Raw genomic sequence first — 19,955 nt, 5'->3', positions numbered from 1 at the left:
CTAGGGCTTGTAATTACCTCGTGGATTAAGCAAATTGGAAGGTTTAGGAGGCCGACTACGGCTGGACACCATCAATTTCATTCCCGAAGCCCTGAACTGTGCAACCCCGTTATGGATGGCACTCCTGCGCCTCCTCAGACCACCGTCACCAATCCACCTCCAATCAACGTTGCCTTCAACCTTCTCTCCTCGATATCTATCTGTTTATCTCTATCGTTCCAGACCTCCCTCTCCAGGGCCGGTCCATTAGTTTTTCATGCCCAGGGCGAGATGAATAATAGTGCCCCTATGTTTGTACTATTCATTGCGCTGAACGCATAACAACGAAACATATATTAATATAAAAAAAAACTTGCGAAATGGGGTGCTTGGGATTACTCACTTAAAACAAATCATATTTTTTACAAAACGTATTAACTTATCTATACCAAAACAAGGTTCTGAAAATGTGTTTTGAATAGCTTCTGAGGCAAAAACGCAAAAAACTAGAAAATTGTTATTATTGTTTAACAAATTCAGCTTATACATATAAAATGACCAAAATGGCATCCTTATAGTTATTATTGTCGTATTTTTTTTTCACATATAACAATTTCTTTTTTATCACTTGGAATAATATTTTAGACAATAAGTTATATCAGCAAGAGAAAATGAAATGGTTATTCATTGTTCTTCCCTTTGCCTTTTCTTCCTCCTTAATCCCATTCGAGATTTTTTATTTTTATTTTGATTCCACGTGTAAAAACCCATCAAACAAATCCAAGGCTTGACTAATCATTTATCAGAATTCATTAAGTACTTACTCAATCCACCCAATTTTTGAAGCATATGTGAAAAGGATAGCTATTACAAAACATAACTACAAGTTGTTGCTGTCACTAATTAGTTTCATAGAAAACCCAAGATCCATTCTTCCTAACTAATCTTTCAATAAAAAGGATGTCAAGGAACTAAACTGTTTGATCACAAAAGAAAAGGCAGATTTTAAGGTCAAAAACACAGTAGGCCATTTGTTAACTTTTATGATCATAACAAATCAATATCAAAGACATATATTCAAAACAAATATTGTTAATGGGAATGTTACTGATGTTCACAAGAGCTATACGAATCGGAATTTTAAGGTCAACAGCACAGTAGGCCACTAGTAGCAATTTAAAGCAATGAAAACCAATTTTTAGTATTTGCTTCCTTAAAAAAAGAATCATGAGCACGGTAGCATCAATTCAAAAAACAATCAAACAAATAGGTGTGCAAAAAAAATTGCAAATCACTAATCGAATAAGAACAATAGAAAAAAAATAACTAGTTAGAACCGAAAAATTAGTGATTCACTAATCAATTAATTAGCACCCACAACAAGAAAATCAAAATTCATAACATGAAAACTATAAACAAGATTCTCAAATAAGAAATCGGAAATTACGTCATGCTCATGCTCGATCCTCGTCGCCCTAATATTTCACAATCAGCAACACCACTAATCAAAATTAAGAACTCAGAAGAACTCGCATTCCGTTTTCCACAGACTCGTTTCTCAAAGACTCAGACTCTAAAGACTAGAAATCTGGATGAAAATTTCTGAACGCAACTAAAAATGAAAAAGACTCAAACGATTGGTTTTTTTTTACCGTTGGAGAGGTGAATGACAATCGAGTTAACATCGGCAATGCCAATGCTGATTTTCCAGATTGCAATGAGCCAACGACTAACAAGAGACAAGACTCCTCGTCTTCTGAATTACTTAGGAATTAAGCGCTGATTTTTCTTTTTTTGCTTTTACCGTGTTTCATTCACTTTCCAAGCGATGCTTCTTTCCCTTGTTGAAGTATTGGATCAAAACTTTTAGCCCAAGTAAAAGGTACAACCATAAGATATAGAATAAGTCTGAATATTTGATGCCCCTCATGTTTTGATGCCCTAGGCCGTAGCCCAAGTCGCCCATGGCTTGGGCCGGCCCTATATATATATATATATATATATATATATATATATATATATATATATATATATATATATATATATATATATAAACAAACAATTAAAACTTTTAGTATCACGACTTATAGAGTCTATACAATCTTTGAATCTATATTACAAAACCAATTGGAAACCAACGCATTCTTCATGTGTAAATATCTTTATCATTCATCTATTAATTTATGCTCCAAGTCCACATCAGATTGTACTTCAGCTTAATACCACTATGAGTAATTTTATATAATCTGTGATACCACAATAATTAAAAAACAATGAAGCTAACTCTAATTTTGTATAATCTACCCTACCACATCTTTGAGTAATTTTATAGAATATGTTAAAAGTAATTTGTTTTATGATTGTTTGCTGTTGTAAATAAATTCCCCCAAAAAAAACCATTAAACTGGGTACCCGAAACCAGAACCAAAATCGACGGTTTCGGTTCCAGTTCCAAAATATTGAGAACTGATACAACTCCGGTTCCAACATCTTAAGAACCGCCAATTCCGGTTCCGTTAAATTTAGGCAGGTACCCGCCTATGCTCACCCCTAAACACATACATGGAGATTCATGGAGGGTTCTTTAATCACATATTTGTTGTCTCAAGTTATATTTCTTGTTGGTGATTTGTTTCACTAATTTGATTTAAGTGTAATGGGATTACTTTTGTTGACCAAAAGTGATCTTGATAAATATTAAACAAGTAAGGAAGGTGTGGAGTGCACACTTGTTTAAGTTTATTCAAGATTAAAAGTAAACTGTCATTTAGAGGCGAAGCCCCTGAACGAACGGGGGTCCGGGGGCAGCGCCCCTGGAAGTGGGGTCCAAGGGGCAGCAGCCCCTGGCGGGGTCCAAGGGGCAGAGCCCCTTGCTGGGATCGAGCTGTATTGACCCGTTTTTGACTTGGTATTAATTCTTATAGAAAACCCGGATTTATGACAGTTTGTTGACTGTTGCCAAACTGTTTTATGACAGTTTTGACAGTTTTCAGACAAAGAAGGTATTTAACCGATTTTGGTCAGTTTTTTCTAGTACTTACGAAAATTAATACACTCATTCTCTGTTCTTTTCTCTTCTGAGTCTTATCCAATCAAAGATTAGGGAGTACCAAATACTTTGATTTGATAGTGAAATCACAATTCTCAGAATTTCCAAGGCTATTTTATCCTTATTATCTTACAAAAATCAAAGTATTCTGTGATCATGGCAAGTGGTGATTCTGTGAAGGAAATGACAAGTAAGTTTGAAAAACTGAACAAGTTTGAAGGGCAAGATTTTCGTAGATGACAGAAGAAGATGAAGTTTCTCCTTACCACTCTGAAAGTGGTGTATGTTCTGAGTACACCCATGCCATTCTTACCAGAATCTGTTGAAGATGAACCTTTGGAGGCAACAAGAAGAAGATCAAAGTGGGAAAATGATGACTATATATGTCGTGGTCATATTCTCAATGGTATGCCTGACTCTCTTTTTGATATTTATCAAAATTTCGAATCTGCAAAAGAACTGTGGGGTTCTCTTGAATCCAAGTACATGGCTGAAGATGCTTCTAGTAAGAAGTTTCTTGTTAGTAACTTTATGGGTTACAAGATGATTGACTCCAGGCCTGTTATGGAACAATTCCATAAAATGTTGAGGATTCTGGGACAGTTTGCTCAACACAATTTAAAAATGGATGAAGCCATTGCTGTGGCTGTGATAATTGACAAACTGCCCCCTTCCTGGAAGAATTTTAAACACAATCTGAAACATAACAAAGAGGAATTGACTTTGACTCAACTTGGAAGCCATTTAAGGATTGAAGAGTCCATAAGGACTCAAGAACTTGATAACAATCCTAAAGGCAAAAACCAAGTTGGTTCCTCTTCTGTGAACATGGTGGAAGGAGAAAGTTCAAAGAATCCCAAGAAGTCTAATGGAAAAAGGAAGTTTAAAGGAAAGGATGAAAAGTCTTCCAACAAGAAGGCTAAGTTGGTTTGTTGGAATTGTAACAAACCGGGTCACTTCAAGAAAGATTGTCGTCTTTGCAAAGTGAACAAGGATGGTGCTGGACCAAGTGGATCCAAGGATCCAGAAATGCAACAAGGTCAGATTTCTGTTTTCATGCAGAATCCTAAATATATTCAGAATTATATTTCTGTGATTTCTGAAGCATTTTATGTGCAGGATGATAAAGTTGCATGGTGGGTTGATTTGCGAGCAACAAGTCATGTTTGGAAAGATCTATATTGGTTCAAGAACTTTCAACCAATTGAAGATGGATCTGTTGTGAAGATGGGAAATGTTGCAACTGAACCAATCAAGGGCATAGGATCTATTTTACTTACTTTTACTTATGGGAAATGTTTGTGTTTGAACAATGTTTTATATGTTCCAGGGATTCGTAAGAATCTTGTGTCTGAAATTGTATTAAATAATTGTGGTTACAAACAAGTGTTAGAAAGTGACAAGTATATCTTGTCAAGACATGGTTCTTTTATGGGATTTGGATATATATGTAATGGAATGATTAGGCTTAATATTAATTATCCTTCTAGTGATAGTTCTATTTGCATGGCTTCTAGTAGTAGTAACAATAATTTTCATAAATCTGAATTATGGCATGCTAGATTAGGACACATTCATTACAAGAGATTAAAAGACATGTCTAAAATGAGTTTAATTCCTGCTTTTGATATACAAAATAATGAAAAATGTAAAACATGCATGCTAACTAAAATCAGTAGACAACCTTTCAAAGATGTTGTTAGGGAAAGCAAGGTGTTGGATCTTATACATAGTGATTTATGTGATTTCCATGCAACACCTTCCCTTGGAAATAAGAAGTATGTTGTTACTTTTATTGATGATGCATCTAGATATTGTTATATCTATTTGCTACATTCTAAGGATGAAGCACTTGATAAATTTAAAATTTATAAACAACAAGTTGAGCTTCATAAAAATGAATTAATAAAAGTATTGCGTCCTGATAGAGGTGGTGAGTATTATGATCCAAATTATTTTGAATCAACTGGAATAATACATCAAACCACAGTTCCATATACACCACAACAAAATGGTGTAGCTGAAAGGAAGAATAGGACTTTGAAAGAAATGGTTAATTCCATGTTGTCATATTCTGGTTTAAGTGAAGGGTTTTGGGGTGAGGCAATGTTAACTGCATGTTACATCTTGAATAGAACTCCAAATAAAAGGAGTAAGAATATTCCTTATGAACTTTGGTGTAAAAAGGTACCAAATTTGAGTTATCTCAAAGTTTAGGGTTGTAGAGCAGTTGTAAGGCTCACTGAACCCAAAAGGAAAACATTGGGTGAGAGAGGTATAGATTGTATCTTTATTTGATATGCTGAGCATTCCAAAGCATATAGATTCTATGTTTTAGAATCTAATGACTCTGTGTCTGTAAACACAGTGATAGAGTCAAGAGATGCTATCTTTGATGAAGAAAGATTTACATCTATACCTAGACCAAGGGATATGATTCATCAATCTTCCAGCAAGAGTACTACTCAAGCTGAAGATGTTTCTGGTGGTGCAAGTTCTGTACCTGAACCTAGGAAAAGCACCAGAGCTAGAAAAGCTAAGTCTTTTGGATCTGATTTTCAACTATATTTAGTTGAAGGAACAAGGAATGAGATTATTTCTCAATATCAATATTGTTTTAATATTGAAGAGGATCCAAAGACTTTCAGTGAAGCTATGGCTTCTAGGGATGTTCATTTCTGGAAAGAGGCAATTCATGATGAGATTGATTCTATCATGCATAACAACACTTGGGTTTTGGCTGATTTACCTCCTGGTTGCAAGGCATTAGGATGTAAATGGATCCTCAAAAGAAAAATGAAGGTGGACGGCACAATTGATAAGTATAAAGCCAGATTAGTTATCCAAGGCTTTAGACAAAAGGAAGGCATTGATTTCTTTGATACTTATGCTCCTATTGCCAGAATTTCTACTATTAGATTATTATTAGCTCTTGCAGCTATACATAATCTTGTGATTCACCAAATGGATGTGAAAACTGCATTCTTGAATGGTGACTTGGATGAGGAAATATACATGAAACAACCTGAAGGGTTTGTGATGCCTGGAAATGAACACAAAGTGTGCAAGTTGAAGAAATCATTATATGGTTTGAAACAAGCACCAAAACAATGGCATCAAAAGTTTGATGATGTTGTCTTGTCTAATGGTTTTGCATTAAACCAAGCTGACAAGTGTGTATATAGCAAATTTGATACTTCGGGTAAAGGAGTCATGATTTGTTTATATGTAAATGATATGTTGATTTTTGGTACTGATTTAGAAGAAGTTGATAAAACCAAGTAATTTTTATCATCTAGTTTTGATATGAAAGACATGGGGGAGGATGAGGTAATTCTTGGTATAAGAATTAGAAAAGGAAACAATGGGATTTCAATTTCTCAATCACATTATATTGAGAAGATATTGAAAAAGTTTAACTTTGAGAATTGTTCTCCTGTTAGCACTCCTATAGATCCTAGTCTTAAGCTTCTACCTAATAAAGGATCTCCAGTGTCTCAACTTGAATACTCAAGGGCTATTGGTTGTCTAATGTATGCCATGATTAGTACTAGGCCTGATATAGCATATATTATGGGAAGGCTTAATAGATATACTAGTAATCCCAGTTCACATCATTGGCAAGCTGTGAGTAGAGTGTTCAAGTACTTGAAAGGGACCATGAATTATGGTTTAACTTATAGTGGATATCCTTCTGTTTTGGAAGGTTATTCAGATGCCAGCTAGATTAACAACTTAGAGGATCACTCCTCTACAAGTGGTTGGGTGTTCCTTCTTGGAGGAGGTGCCATTTCTTGGGCATCTAAGAAACAGACTTGTATTACTAACTCAACCATGGAGTCTGAGTTTGTTGCATTGTCTGATGCTGGTAAAGAAGCTGAGTGGCTAAGGAATTTGATTTATGAAATTCCATTATGGCCCAAACCGATATCTACCATTTCTATCAGATGTGATAGTGCTGCAACCTTGGCTAAGGCTTATAGTTAAGTGTATAATGGAAAGTCTAGACATTTAGGTGTTAGACATAGCATGATTCGTGAGCTCATCATGACTGGTGTGATATCTGTGGAGTTTGTAAGAACTCAATTGAATTTAGCCGATCATCTAACCAAAGGGTTAGCAAGAGATCTTGTGCACAAGGCGGCTGTAGGGATGGGTTTGAAGTCCACTTAAATCTTTTATATTGAGATACCCAATTCCCATCTAATGCAATATTAGATGTTGAATTCAATGTGGAAAGCTTGATATTTGAAGACTGGAACACATTTTATTATCGTCCCAAGGTATGTGTTTAGTACTGCAAGTAAAGGAGGTTGAAATTTTATTTCTTAATAGTTCTTTGAAAAATTGCATTTGCAGGTGCAAGAACAAAAGAACTACCTATATAAGCATGAAGTTTAGCTGCTTCAAGAAGTTGGGACTTGACTTTGATATGCTTATTGAAGGATGGGACACAAGCTAGTAAAATATAGTGTCAAGCTAGAACTTAGAGAACGTAAATTGTTGTGTATATTATCTTCATGTATTCACTTAGAATAGAAAGGGTTCAATCCGTAGTGACACCCTGATATTCGAATATTTGGAATGAATAATATACTAATGTGAAATTCAATCGTCACGATATTTCATTTATGCATCGGTTTGTTGTTATGTTTTTTGTTTTAAATTAATCAAGATTACACTTTAAATGGGGGAGGTTTGTTGGTGATTTGTTTCACTAATTTGATTTAAGTGTAATGGGATTACTTTTGTTGACCAAAAGTGATCTTGATAAATATTAAACAAGTAAGGAAGGTGTGGAGTGCACACTTGTTTAAGTTTATTCAAGATTAAAAGTAGACTGTCATTTAGGGGCAAAGCCCCTGAACGAACGGGGGTCCGGGGGCAGTGCCCCTGGAAGCGGGGTCCAAGGGGCAGAGCCCCAGGCTGGGATCGAGCTGCCAGGCTAGCGCGAAATTTTTTTATTTGGGTTATATTGTTGTATTGAAAATGCATCAGAAATCCAAATTTAGAATATTTGACCCGTTTTTGACTTGGTATTAATTCTTATAGAAAACCCGGATTTATGACAGTTTGTTGATTGTTGCCAAACTGTTTTATGACAGTTTTGACAGTTTTCAGACAAAGAAGGTATTTAACCGATTTTGGTCAGTTTTTTCTGGTACTTACGAAAATTCATATACTCATTCTCTGTTTTTTCTCTTCTAAGTCTTATCCAATCAAAGATTAGGGAGTACCATCCAATATTTTGATTTGATAGTGAAATCACAATTCTCAGAATTTCCAAGGCTATTTTATCCTTATTATCTTACATTTCTTTTTCAAACGAAAGGATCTACGCTTTTGCTGTTGGTTTTCATTGAAAACCTCCCAAAAACTAGATCTATTTTGTTTTATTTGGAGGAAGAACGAGAAATGCGAAGATGTAGAGTAAGGAAAGTATTTGATTTCCCATCGCCAGAGGAAGAACGGGATATGGAGGAGATGGGCGATATAAAAATGATAATTAACTATCTTTTAGTAATTAAATTTAGAAACACAGGGAATTGGTAAATAGTTTTTGAAAACACCATTGCCTAGTACAAAACTCGGGAGATAACAGCATCACTATGTTTTGGTAATTAAATGTTAAACTGCCATTATTTGGTAAATAAAATTTATAATTACTATGCTTGTGTTAAAAACTCTGTGAACATCTTGATTTATGAAATTAGCCGAAGAGTATTAATGAGGTTTTAATTTTAATTTTGTGAAGCTAAGGTTATCAGGGTTTGCAGTTGGTGAAATCATGGATTAATCGGGTACATGGTTTAGGATTTTGATAAGGATCTTTTATGGACGGCATTCTTGTCATTAGGGATGATTCCGGTGGAGATAACAAAGTGGTTTGGGGAAAACGTAATGTGAATAGGTGATAGTGGAATGTTCGTTCAGGACATATCGGTCAATTATACTCTAGGTGAAGAAGCGAAATCAATCTTCGACTAGAGAAATTATTAAAATTATTGAATTGATTAAAAAGGGACAACACCCAACTCTTTCTCCCAGACTCCTGTACTTCTGTTGTGTTTCACTCCCTGGACTTTTCATTGCTTTGGCCATTCTTTCACATGATGATGCTATTCCTTGAAAGTGTCATCGCCCCTGCTACCTGTTGAAAGAAATTTCCGCTCTTTGTTGACAACTAGTTCTTTATATCTGATCCAAGATCCTGTTACATTCTTCACTACAATTTTACTAAAGACCTTCATAACGAGCCAAGATTATGTCCTCCGAAACTGCCCACAGTGACAGGTTGTTGTTATTAACTTCAGTACAACCATGTCGCCACTTTTCTCTTGCAGAGATTCAATCCGCAACCAAAGACTTTGATGATAAACTGATCATTGGACATGGAGGATTTGGTAACGTTTACAAAGGTCATATTTATATTGAAGAAACTATTCATGTAGTAGCCATCAAAAGGTTAGATTCTAAATCTGTGCAGGGGGCGCCTGAGTTTAAGGCCGAAATCGAGATGCTTTCTAAGCTGCGTCACTGTCACTTGGTGTCTCTTATTGGTTTTTGTGATGATAACAAGGAGATGATTTTAGTTTATGCATATATGCCTAATGGAACCCTCTACCATCATCTACACAAAGCTCAGAGTCCTTTAAATTGGGTGCAAAGACTAAAGATAGCGATAGGTGCCGGCCGTGGATTGGACTACCTTCACACTGGTGTTGGCACCCAACAGGGAGTCATTCATCGTGATGTGAAGAGTTCAAACATTCTTTTGGATGAGAAATGGGCAGCTATGATTTCAGATTTTGGGATGTCGAAAATAGGCCCAACCAACCAATCAATGTCATATGTTGAGGCCAGTGTTAAAGGCACATTTGGTTATCTGGATCCAGAATATTTCTATACCAGAAAGCTGACAAGAAAAACAGATGTGTATGCATTTGGGGTTGTATTGTTTGAATTGCTATCAGGGAGGCTTGCAGTCGATGAACGCAATGGTGAGGAGGAATGTAGTTTGGTAAGATGGGCTCAAAAGTGTGTGAAAGAACGCAAATTAGATCAAATGGTTTATCCTAATATCAAGGGAACAATTTTTCCCAAATGTTTAAAACGGTTTGCACAAATTGCATACCGTTGTTTGCTTAGTGTTCTAAAGGAACGTCCAACCATCGCTGAGGTTGTGGTCTCACTTCAGGCTTTACTTGAACTACAACAGAGACATGAAAATTCAGTTGAACCATCAAGCATAACTGGATTTACTTGGAAGATTCATAAATATCTTCTTTCAGCAACTAAGCAGAACTCTGGTATATATACAGAAACATTTCATTAGTGTTCAATATGTATATACATGTCTTCATACTTTATAGTTATGTCTTCACACTTCATAGTTGTGACCATTTAACAGTCTTAAAAGTAAAAGTATTACATGCCAGAATACCCACACATAATTTTAACTTTTGTGCTCCGCCATAGCGTTTTACATTAGTCCATTTGCAGAAGTTGATAATGTTATGAATATCTTTCTCTCGTCCCTGTATCTAAATGCAACAATGCTGCCTTGTCATTTAAGAATGCAACAGATATCTCCCATATATAGATATGATAGCAAATCTTTTACTTTTGATCATGTAGTTGTAGGTAATTGTTACTAACTATGTTAGCTTTTGACCTTTTTCATCCATTACCCAAGAACAAAGTGGCACAAGTTCATCAAAGAGCCATGTAAACATGAATCAGGGCTCTTCAACTAACAAGGATAGCAACAATCAGGGTGAAATGCTTCGTCAGCCTTGGGAATCGTTGGTTACAGATCTTAAATGTTTCACGTATTATGACCTGAGACGTGCTACTGAGAACTTGGGAGATGACAAGAGGTATCTGAAGGTTTACAAAGGTTGGATCGATAAAACAACATATTCCCCCACAGAAGATAATAGCGGATTGGCGATTGTTGTTAAGAGAATTGACTTCTACAAAACTGCATGCTGGGTAAAGTATCTTGTATTTTACCCTCTCTTTTTATATGTTATTGGTACGAAAACACAAATTAACTTCTGTTCAAATACAAATTATGTGGTACAATTGCATGTATCTCTTTCATGGAACAACAACGTTGTGACATGTGATCACTTTTGAATGCAGTTGCATTTGAAAGAATTTAAGCACCCCAACCTTGAAAAGCTAATAGGATATTGCTTCGAAGACCAACTAGGCAAACAATTGTTCCTTGTGTATGAATTCATGCCTAACGGAAACTTTAATGATCTCCTGAATAGTGGTAAGCAACATAAATAACTCCATGAATAAATAATATTTTCAAAATACTACAAATTTATCTTATATTTGATGGGATGTAGGTGTTGTATCACGACTTCCGTTGGTTATAAAGGTGAAAATAGCAGTAGGAATTGCCAGAGGGCTTGTTTTCTTGCACAAGACACAATATCAATTTAATGTCTTTGAGTCTCGGCTTGACAGACACATGATATTACGGGATGAGGTATATATGAGCTATTTTCACTATAGGCATTGGAAATTTTATTTTAGTATGTTTTCATGTGAATCCCATGTTCATTTATTAGACTAGACTTAGGATTTATTAATAAATGAATGGCAGTTAATGTCGTTATGTTATATGCAGTTAATATTAGTTAATCAAGAAAATAACCACCAACTCTAAGTAGTGGGGAACCAGAAACATTTATAAGGGGTGGCACAAAAAAAATCCCGATAAAAGATAGTAAAGTAGGTTAATTTTTTTTGTGAGATATAAATAACTAGCACAAAAGTGACATTTTAAAGTTGACCTCTTCATTTACCCATTTTCCAAAAACCCTCTATTGCTCATTCAATCTAAAAATCCATAAGTCTTTTTTTTTCTACACTACAAAAAAAATATCGTTCAAAAAATCATCACCAATTTTATTATGCAATTCGGTCTTCAAGAACTTCATTGCGGAAAAAAACATCTTTCAACAATTTTGGTTGCGACGGGCAAAACCGAAGTCAACTTTAATAACCTATAAACAAAAGAAAAAAAAACGATGCTTCCCGATTTCCACCATCAAATGAGAAAGGTCTTTAATGCCCTTCAAATTAGCAAATCTCAGTACAAACACAATCAAAGATTTAAAATTTACAATTAAAGATTTAAACCTAATATCACCAATGTAACAAGTGAACGAAGAATTAGCTAATTTTAGGTTTTCAATTTTAACATCTAAATTAAACTAAAGTAATAAAAATGGATTTTAAATGATTAAATGAAATTTATTAATTAATCAGTGGGCTATTTATACTATTTAGTGGGCTATGAAAATGTTAAATGAATTTAAATTTATCCCTCCATACGAGTATAATTGATTTCGCTATGAACACTTTGTAATATATAATACATATATCTAAAATATCAAAATTTACCCCTACCAACTGATTAGTTCCGCCATTGACTTTAAGGGTTGTAATGGTTGGGATTAAGGTGTCGGATGTATATATATATATATATATATATATATATATATATATATATATATATATATATATATGTGTGTGTGTGTGTGTGTGTGTGTGTGTGTGTGTGTGTGTGTGTGTGTGTGTGCATGTCTGCGTGTGAGCAAAGAAATTTTGCTATAATCTTCTTGTATTTAATGTTTTCTCCAACATAGTGGCATCAAAGCTTTGGGTTCTAGATTGGAATACAAAGGAAATAAAGCTTTTAATGAAAAATCAGAATCAATAGATGAGATTGTGATTAACAATTGAAAGTTGGAAGAAACCTTTTGAAATGTAGAAATATGACAACATGCTTAGTGTTTGTAACAAGAAGATGTTAATGATCATACATCATCCAAATGAAAGTTTTATAGGCCGCTTATAAGTCTAGGTGTCCCTCCTCCTACAAGTTGGCTTTTAGGATTAAGTTCTACACTTGGGCTTTTGGCGTGATACAGGCTTAGTATGAGATGAATTTGTATCGGTTTCTTTCAGAGCCATACTCATCTTTGAAGGTTCCAACACTTGGAGTGGTGGCCTACAAAGTGATGGCTTAGAGCCGAAAAGAGGACTGTCAACCGTGACCAACGTAGCATGACCAACAATGACTTGGAGTGGTGGTTTATGGAGTTGTGGATTGGACCAAAAAGCGGGTGCTAGTAGTAACCAACAAGGACATCGATTCTTCAAAGTGTGAGGTGTTATTATGATCCCACATCGTCCAAGTGAAAGTTTTATTGGTGGCTTATAAATCTAGGTGTCCCCTCCTCCTACTAGCTCGCTTTTTGGAAGTGAGTTCTACACTTTGCTTTTTGTGTGATATGGGCCTAGTATGGGATGGATTTGTATCATAAGACAAATGATTACAATCTCAATAACGAAATTTATTCGGAAAGTACATCAAATGATGGTCGCCAGAAGATGGGCAAACAGGGCAGTGTGGAAAGAGTGATCTAATCTTTTAGTGTATGTTTTTTATGTAGTAGTTATATGTTATATTTTGGTTTGTTAATGGTATTTATATCAATTAGGATTAGTTATTACCAACTGCCATCCATGAGGGATCGTGAGTGGTGATGATTGAGATGGTTGCCTATATGTGTGTGCATTATATAATTTTTGTAGGATTAAGGAAAGGTTGTTAGTTCTTTGTGAAAACAGCCATGTTATCATCTTCTTTAGTACAGAAAAAGTTCCTATAGAAGATGAAGTTTGAGACTAATCTCAAGAAAGAGGTTCAGAGCCAAAAAAAGGAGTTTTTGGCTTTGGTTCAATTATGAAAAATGAGGAAAAATGGAGAAATAATTTAAGAGATGACCAGGGAGTAGAAAGAGATGGATGATATTTTTTAAAGCTAAAAGAAAAACCATGCTTGATGTCAAGGAGGTTTCATGGTGGAAAGTTTGATGATATCCACGTAAGGCGTGGTAACCACAAGTTTGTGACTGTGGTTATGCGAAACTTTTTTTTGAAAGAGAGGTTATGTGAAACTTCAAAAATGAAGAAGATGAAGATGGGGTTATATGTGTTGAATGTCAAAAGAATAGATGGCTCTGGTTTCATGATGATCTCATGTAACTAATCCTTAGAAAAATTGCATACTTATGATGTTTCATTGGATGTTTTTCATGTGGCTATGTTCCTGTAAAAGATGATGCTTAAGATTGATGAACGTTAGTGTATGGTGTTTGATGTTTGCATTTACCATGCGGTAAAAAAAAGGGTACCAGTAGCAACACAGCAAACAAAAAATATGTTTGTGACTATGGATGGTGTTCTTCCATAGCAACCTAAGATTTGGTGCATGAAAGAATATTTGAAGATATAAAATTTTAAGAATTTAGGGTTATGTTTGATGTTGTATAAGTCTACCTAGGGGGGTGTTGAATTGTTAAACTAGACTTAGGATTTATTAATTAATGGATGGTAGTTAAGGTGGTTAAAAGTTAGGTAACTCAAGTTGGTAATATGGCAGTTAATATAGTTAATATTCTAGGGGTTGATTGGTTACCTTGGTATATATTTTTGTCTATATTGAACGTGGTTGAATTCTGTCTTGATTTCATTCCACAACCGAATGCATACATATACAGGGAGATCGCTATAAATTAGGGAATTACAATCTTCTAATTTAGGAGGAATATTTTGACCAGGAAATATAGTAAATACTCTAGAAATATACAACTAATATACAGCTAATACACTCGTGAGTCTGAGTCTGAGTCTGAGCGGGAGGAGACCGGAGGCACTGGATCAAAACCAATTGAATAGTTGACGCGGTAGCCCTTTCATGAAGATGTCTACATACTGAAAATCTGTTAGGATGTGAAGAACTCTAATGTCACCAATGCGAACTTTTTCTCTTATAAAATGGATATCAAGTTCCACATGCTTTCTACGTTGGTGTTGCACTGGATTTTCAGACAAATAGACTGCATATATGTTGTCACAATAAACAATGATTGCTTTGCGAGTTTGGACAAATAACTCCAGAAGTAAGTTGCGTAGCCAACTCGTTTCAGCAACAGCATTCGCGATCCCACAATATTCTGCTTTAGCACTTGATCGTGATATAGTATGTTGTCATTTCTACGACCAAGATATCAAATTTTCCCCAAGAAATACACAATAACCCGAAGTAGATCATCGGGAATCCGGGAAACCCCCCCCCCCCCCCCCCAATCGGCATCAGAGTAGGCGATAAGTTGACTCGATTTGGAGGGAGAGATATTAAGACCAAGCTGAATTGTGCCCTTAAGATATCGATTTGGATCCATCGCTCTGATACCATGAACGTGATTGAATTCTGTCTTGATTTTATTCCACAACCGAATGCGTACATATACAGGGAGATCGCTATAAATTAGGGAATTACAATATGATGGGTTTTGGTCATAAGACATCCTATGTGCTCATACAAACCCTAATGCTTGGATCTAGGTTTCACTATTGTACATGTAAGTTATCCAAGGCTATAAACCCTAATTCTAGCATATGGGAATCAATATTAACATATAATTAGGTTTAAGATGTTACCTTGATTGTTATGTAGAAATAACAATCCCAATTCCTCCTTGAATTGATTTTGGAAGGCTTAGAGTCACAAGTGTCACTCCTTTAATGGCTCACAAACACCATAAGCAAGAGGATGAAGAGGAGAGAGGATGGAGGCTGCCCAAAACGTGTTCTAACCCTAGAATAAAGCTTCACCACGTTTTTGGGTCATAAGGGTCTTATATATAGTTAGGCAATTAGGGTTATCTAACAAGGAAACCCTAATTTGGTTGCTTAAGCCCTAAGCAACCCATGGAGCTCTTTCCTTAAGGCCTTGGACGATTTCATATGGGCTTCCCCCATAGAATTCGTCCATCTTATAATAAAAGGCAATCCATGGCCTAAATTGCAATTATCTTATAATTACAATTCCAGTCCCTTAAGTTTAATTAATCTCTTTTAGTCACAAAACTAATTACCAATTAATTATTGACTAATATTAATTAAATAATATGATTTCTCCTTTAATATATTATTCTCATAATATATTAATAAATCATATTTAATCCTTTCTCTCCATAATTTATCCTATCAAGTTACTTCGGTGAAGGCAACCCAAAAGGATCATGCACCATCGGGTCAAGTACATACCAAATTAGTTATGAACTTAGATACTAATCCAACACAATCTTCTAATTTAGGAGGAATATTTTGACCAGGAAATATAGTAAATACTCTAGAAATATCCCTATTCTAATAAATAAATAGTTTTAATCTCCATTTGCCAAGCGTCACTCTAATACAACTATTCATTATTATTATGTCATGTGTCATGTAGATATATTAAGCAACTCATTTCAAATTTTAAATTTACATTTTCTAATTATATGTTAAATTTGAATTTATAATAACTTTAAAAATTTGATATATCTCCTAATTAATAATTTGTTTAACATGATTTATTTAAAATAATTGGTTAATAATTATAAATTTTTATTATGAAAATTTAATTAATTTTATAACCTTGGTTTCCACGGGTACGGTGTTGTGATTGTGATTAATAAAGTATGTTTTTTGCACAACAAAATTCTCCTCTAATCTTCTTGTCTAGATGTTTTCTCCAGCATACCATATAATAAAAGTATTGTCGAATTTGTGTCTTTTAGCTAATGCAATCGATGCTTGATTACAAACCCCTTGTAATTCCTCTTAACACCTTTTAGAATTCTATCAGCTCATCAGTGAATTTAAGGTGGTGATTTGCTAAGATTTATGTACTTCTCAGTAATTTCCTATAACACCAAAGAAATCCTACCCAGCTGGGTAATACCCATTTGAACTTGGGAGTTCTAGGTTATCATGAGCAAACTATTACATGCCCTTGGGCCTTGATGACTAGCATATTTCACAACTAAACTAGTTTTCCATGTAAATTTAAACACCCTTCTCTAGTTTGATCTGAATTCATGGAATATAAATTTTCAGGGTTTTACAGCAAAACTTTCAGGTTATGACGTTACTAAGTTAGCACGTGGTCGCTATCCTCGAAGTATCAATCCTCCTGAAGATCTAGTGTATGCTCCTTGGGTTGGTAAGTTACTTCAACCTGTCTCCTTCACTTACCCACCACCCTTGGGTCAGTCCCTGTTGTATTTTTCTTGTGGTGATGCAATCACATATGTCTGACAAAATTATGTTTTTCAGAGCTCTCTCAACTGCAAAGCAATCTCTCAGGGTTTACAGTGGTATTTGCAGAGTTGCTAACAGGGAAACGAATATCTGATGATGTTGAATTCCAAAAGATTGATGATTTACTTATCCAACATGGAAAAACCTCCTTCGTTGATATTGCCCAATCATGTTTTGGAATCTGCAATGAGGTAAATTCAGAATCGAAGATGCTAAGAATCTTGAAGGAGTATGAGCACTGTATTCCACTATGTTATAGTGAGGAATTCCCAATAGCAACTCTTTAGAGCTATATCTCGTAATAAACTTGTAGTTAAAACGATTTTCTTTGCCTACATTCTTGCATGAATATATGTATTGTATACATAATGCAAACTACTTAAGTGGACTGCCCAAATATGAGAACAAGCTTTTTGCTTGAAAAGTTGATAATTCACGCAATATTATTTGACTACATCGAGTAACTGTGTTGGAGAGAAGGAAGATATGATCCATGATCGACTTTCTAGATTGGTTTGGATCAAGGGATGCAAATTAAAACAAATACACGTTATCAGCTGATCTGCTTCAATCTAGAACTTAGGGTAGTTCCGTCTAGAAGAAAGAGATTCTATCAAGGGATACATTTTTTACCGATTATTTGATTGGGTGTTCCCTTAGCCGCTTTGGTCAGTGCTGCGGGTCCTCTAAGCAGGTGTTGCTATGAAAAGTGATACTGAGCAAGGAGTAATCAAGACTTTGCAGAAAGATCTGCACTTCCCTTTTACAACATACAAGGAAAGGGGGATTTTTTATTCTTTTCTCGGCCTTATGTTATACTTTTGTCAAGTTTTTTTAACAGGATACCTTTAGAAATAGACCAATTAGTGGAGAAGTTGGTCATATTTACTTCAACTTATGACCAATCCATGGAATTCGAAAAAGAAAAAATATGTGCAAAAGTGAAATATGTGAGGAAACAAGATCGTGTTGGTCCTTTTATGAGTGGAACAGTTTATCGGTCACAGCTTGACAGACGTATGATATTGTTGGATGAGGTATAGTTGAGCTCCTTCACTATTTGCATTGGAAATTGATGATGTAGTATAAATCATTGATTCCACTTTACAATGAATCCCCTACACAAAAATTCTAGATAGTAATATATTAACTTGTTTGTGTCTTGTATCTAATTATATATGTATATCATTATCATGCATGGAACTTAGGTTACCCTGAGCAAGTTTTTACCACTTGAACATCACCTGCCTTTCATGAATAACATATTTCAGCATTAAGCTATTATTTCTAATTACATATTAATGCCCCTTGTTGATTTTACCTGTACGCATGAAATATAATTTTGCAGGATTTTATGGCAAAGCTTTCAGGTTATGATATAACTAAGTTAATACATGGTCCATATCCTGCAAAAATTCGGTGTCCTCATAATCTTGACATTGGCGATTATTATCCTGGGTGTACTTCATCCTGTCTCCCATACATAACTTCCCCCCAGTCAGTCCTTGCGGTGATACAATTGGATATATATCTATCTAACCACATATCACATTCTCAGAGCCCTTGGAACTTCAAAACGATCTCACGGGTTTTGAAGTGGTATTTGCGGAGTTGCTAACAGGGAAAAAAATACCTAATCAAATTGAATTCCAAGAGATTTGTTATCAATGGTTTAAGCAACATGGAAAATGGTCTGTTGTTGATATTGCAAACAAATGTTTTCAAATCTGCAACAAAGTGGATTCAGAATAAAGGATGCTAAGAATCTTAGAGAAGAATGCTATATGGAGCCGGTCCAAACATATTTTGAGCCCCGGAGTAAAAAGAACCCATAAAGATGTAATTATTAATAAAACCACTAAATTATTATAGTGTTTATTCAAATTATCATCATGATATGTCAAATCAATATCATGATCATTCAAACTATGATCATGCTCATTCATTGTTATCATCATGCCTACACTACTAGAAAAAATGTAATATAATACGGTTGAAACTGTAGATATAGTACATATATTATTGAACCGTACTAATAGAGGGGGTATTAGATTACGTTACCTAATAGAGTACGGCTATTTAGCTGTACTCTATATAATAGGTCCATAAATAGCCGCACTTTATATAATTGGTCCATCTAATAAACCATACAACCGTATTAGATGTCACTTACAGAGTCGTACTTAGTACCCTAGCCACTGATTCCTTTCCTAGCTATTATTGATTCCTTTCCAGCTAAAATGACTATATATGTAATGATGTCGCAAAAAATTTTCACCTAGAATCATCATCGCCTGTTTTCATTCCATAATAACAAATTAAAAAAATTAAAATTTATAAATATAATGAAACTAGAAGGTGGTAATTGTGAAGTTAGTGAATCTGCCACAATGCCAAGAATCCTCTCTCCCTGTAACCATTCGAAATTACAACTTGAAATGGTAGAGGTGCAAATGAGGACCAATGCTCATGCTTTGACCCCTCTATGTGCATCACATATATCTTAAAATCAAGAAAGACATGGTATCCACTACTAGAAACATGGGTTTTAGAGACGGAAGTATCCGTCGCTATTCCGTCGCTAAATGGTGTTTGCGATGGATCAGCGACGGATTCACTCCATAGGTAATTAATAGGTGGCTAATTTCTCAGCGAGGGTTTTAGCGACGGAGAGGTTTTTCCTTGCGACAAATGTAGCGACAGAATATCCGTCGCTAAATGTCACTCAATACATTTACTCAGGGCA

The 19,955-nt window shown here is 35.1% G+C and overlaps 1 pseudogene; it reads left to right on the top strand.

Annotated features, from left to right (window-relative positions):
• The first annotated feature begins 9,293 nt into the window (after positions 1-9,293).
• Positions 9,294-10,364, top strand: LOC145064051 (receptor-like protein kinase FERONIA pseudogene; annotated as a pseudogene).
• Positions 10,365-19,955: the final 9,591 nt, after the last annotated feature.

The sequence above is a fragment of the Lactuca serriola genome, chromosome 7 (genome assembly GCF_051521515.1).
Source record: "Lactuca serriola cultivar US96UC23 chromosome 7, Lser_US96UC23_V15, whole genome shotgun sequence".
In the NCBI taxonomy this organism is placed as follows: Eukaryota; Viridiplantae; Streptophyta; class Magnoliopsida; order Asterales; family Asteraceae; genus Lactuca; species Lactuca serriola.
This window is presented reverse-complemented; position numbering and strand designations above follow the sequence as displayed.